Source organism: Panthera leo, chromosome B2 (genome assembly GCF_018350215.1).
Source record: "Panthera leo isolate Ple1 chromosome B2, P.leo_Ple1_pat1.1, whole genome shotgun sequence".
In the NCBI taxonomy this organism is placed as follows: Eukaryota; Metazoa; Chordata; class Mammalia; order Carnivora; family Felidae; genus Panthera; species Panthera leo.
In genome coordinates, this window is record NC_056683.1 from 53,368,035 (window position 1) to 53,371,908 (window position 3,874).

The following is a 3,874-nucleotide window of genomic DNA, read 5'->3' on the forward strand; positions in this document are numbered from 1 at the left end:
TTTCCCCTACTTGTCTTATTTACTGGTTTGCTAACTAGAAGATGGATGGGTCTATCAAACTTTAGAGTTAGGGGGCGCCTGGGTGGCTCAGTCGGTTAAGTGTCCGACTTCAGCTCAGGTCACGATCTCGCTGTTGGTGAGTTCAAGCCTCGCGGCGTCGGGCTCTGGGCTGACAGCTTGGAGCCTGGAGCCTGCTTCCGATTCTGTGTCTCCCTCTCTCTCTGCCCCTCCCCCGTTCGTGCTCTGTCTCTCTCTGTCTCAAAAATAAATAAACGTTAAAAAATTTAAAAAAAAACAAAAAACTTTAGAGTTAGAACGTTCTCCTGGATGGCATGACCAAAGATATAAATCTACTTCAGCTCTGTAATCCCAATGCCTCAGAGTCTTGCCTAATTCTTCTTTACTTCAAATATTTAAGAAACTGCTTTGTGTTTCTTGGACCCATCCACATATACCTGGAACAAGTCAAGAACTCCATTTACATTTCTTGCCTTTCAAGACTCTTTCCTTGATTGCCCTACAAGGGTATAGCTGAAGCTCTTAGTTGCCTAGACTAAACCCTGTTTGCATCCGAGTTACTTGCTTCCTCCAAAAAGCCAAAGGCTTCACCAACTTTCCATGGCAATCTCATCCCCATTGCTGTTGATTGGCTTAGGACTAGTCCTGTGATGCAATTTTGGCCACTCACTCACCAAGAGAGGTCTTCTGTGGGCCACATGGGAAAGATATGGTCTTAAGAAGAAATGCAAAAAGAACAAAAAAGATCCGTGCTTTCTCTGGGAACATTGTCCTGTCTGGAAGGGATACTGAAGATTGTTGTCACCTCTCATTACCAGCTCAAAGATAAAGCTGATCCTCAGTGGCTGGTAGGGCCAAGGGGCTCACACAGAAGCAAAGACAGAGCCTAATAGGTTATGCCTGAAACCTGCCCTCCTTCAAGACATCCTGTAATTTGAATTAATGAATCCCTTATTTTTCCAGGGAACTGGGTGCGGTTTTTCTGATCCTTTCAGCAGACAGCAGGCTAACGTATTCAGAGGATAAAATCCTGAGGACCTTCACCCAGAAGATATTCCTTTTGGTCTCTGCTCTTTTCTTTGCTAATATTCTCATAATTCCCACTCTCCGGATACAATAAGTAGTTTAAAAAGATCAAAGGGAGAAACATCCAGACCAGAACACTCATAAAATTTCCCTCAATGCCACCTGAAATAGGCCGGGTTTCCTGAAAAGATCTTAAGGTATATCTTTGGGAAAAGTTTGGAAACTAAATTATAACGACAGAGTGATCTTGTGGGAAATAACCCATTCATGTTGGGGGTTTGAAGAAAAAAGGGACAATTCTTAAAACAAAGAACTATCTAGAAGTCATAGAAATAAGGATAAAATAGGGAAGGATAAAATGAAAAAACAATAGCAAATGTAACACAAGGATATAGTTCTCCTCAGCCAAGGGAACTTAATATAGTTTGTTGGAAATGTTTTCCTTCTAAATAAATCGTATTTTAAAATTACCAGTGGATAGGGGCAAAAAACAACTTCATCACCAGTTGTATATTATCAGCATTAAAATATACAACTCATACTTGTATGAATAGGCTCCTGAACACTGTAGAGGTGTCTACAGAGAGCGAGGTCTCCCCAACTTGCACAGACAACAAGGTTTTTTTTAAATGAACTGTAAACATGGAGTAGAGGCCCAAGAGTCAAAGGTAGTGTCACATTGCCGTGGGCTCCAGCCTGTTGCAAGGATAGCACTCAACACATCAAGTGAGGAATAGAGGACGCTGATCCCACAAGCTCCCTGCACCTCCCGGAACATCTGGGTGAGTGTCATTCTGGGTTTTTTTGGTTTTTTTTTTTTCAAACAGACAAAATTGACTCTTCAGATGGAATTGATAGAAAGTGAAAGACTGAGTCTAATGTGGTAAGAAGCTGTTAAAAGATTAGTATTGGCTTTTGGTGGAAAAACAATTATGCGGAATTACATACACATCTGCCACACACCCAGCAAACTATCAGAGAAGCCAGACTTTCTTCACATTTTACTTCTTGGACCCTTTTCAATTTTCAAATAGAATCCAGTGCTCTAGTTATTGCTTACATGCATTTTCTTTAAATAAACTCAGAACAAACTTAGAAAGCCCGATATTGTTTCCTATAGAAATTTTTTCCCCAACCACCTCCCCAGCAGGAAATCAAAGTATAGCATCTACTTCTGTAGTGCTTTATAGTTTTCAAAACTCTTTAAGGGGCATTCATTTGACATAGAGCATTCATTCATTCATTTGCATTATTTCATTTGGTAAAAAAATAACAAGCTTAAGCTTCTTATAGCTCTGCTTAGAGCAATTCTACAAAGATAAAAGGGCATGCATTCGTGTTTCCTGTCTCATTCATTCATTCATTCAATAAGTATTTATTGTCTACGAGGTGCCAGGAGCTATTCTAAACACTGGGAATACAGCAGTGGGAAAAAGAAATGGACAAAACCCCTGTCCTCGTGGTACTTACATCCTCAGAAACAGGATGTAACTGTTTTACATATATCCATTTAGTTATGGGCCCATCAATGGCAACTAGCTTAGTTTTTCTGTGTTTCATTATAGAAGGAGATTTAAATAATTAGTTGAAGGAGCAAGACCCCAAACCTAATACACTGAGATAGGGCACTGCTTAACATTATGAAGAAAGTTTATTAATTCATTAAAGAAAAAAAGCAGGCTCCTTTGATGTATTTCTCAAGTGAGAGAGTGGGTTTTCCATATGCCATAAATCCAGCAAAGAACAATGAACATCACAGTACTTCTCATATCCATTTATCACACACAGATTAACTATGTGTAGGACCTATTACATTTATTTTCACTTGAATATTTACATCAACTCTTGGATGTTGTTAAAATTATCAACATCTTACACACACACACACGCATGCACACACGCGCACTCACATGCATAATGAGCCTGAAGTTAAAATTGTTGTGAGGTCTCAGTAAGTCAACAGGTATATGATATGCTTAAAATAGTGTCTGAGAAATAGTGAGCATTAGATAAATACAATGTATAACTATTATTCACCAGATTTAAAGATGAGAGAACTAAGGTCCAGAGAAGTAACTGGTCTAAAGTGCAAGGCTGGTTGGTAATCACCTCCTTCCCCAGAGTGACTGACAAGGAACCTGGCTGGGCCTGATCTCCTCCATCCTGGGGTTTGTCATATCCAGTCCATCCTACATACCATAACATTAGACAGCCACCGATAGAGGACTGTTTCTACGTCATGTTTGAATACATTTGACTTGGGTAACAGAAATCAAGTAGGTAATATAACAGCCACTAGGCATAAGCCTAACCACCTGCTACTATAGAAATGGGAAAATGGGGTTCTGATAATACTGGACATAGGCTGCTCCTTTTATTGGGGGAAGGACAAGGTTGCAATGACAGTCCTAGGTAGAGGGGAAGTCCTTCCCCCCCCACCCCGGGGGAGCCAGGACAAGGCCAAGGGCACCTAGAGTTTCCCTCTCCCAGGCTCTCTTTAGTGACTAAGACATTTTCCCCGGTGCAATGGCATCATGGTTAGTTAGCATTATTACTTCTTTAGACTGACCCTGCTGGATAATATAAAGGAACTTTTGGGGGAAAGCATTTTAGTCTAAAGGCATCTCTTTCAAGGCTGGGCAATAGGCTTTTCCCAGGATGCTTCAAGAACAGATTATGTCTATGTTTACAGAAGCCTCTGTGCTGCAACCGTCCCTTCCATAAAGCCTCACAGGAGAACGCTCTTCCTTATCCGTAGCTGGCTCTGGCGGTTACAGGTGGACACGATGGGAAACTGAGCAGAGTCTTGCTGCCTCCTCAGGGACTGTCA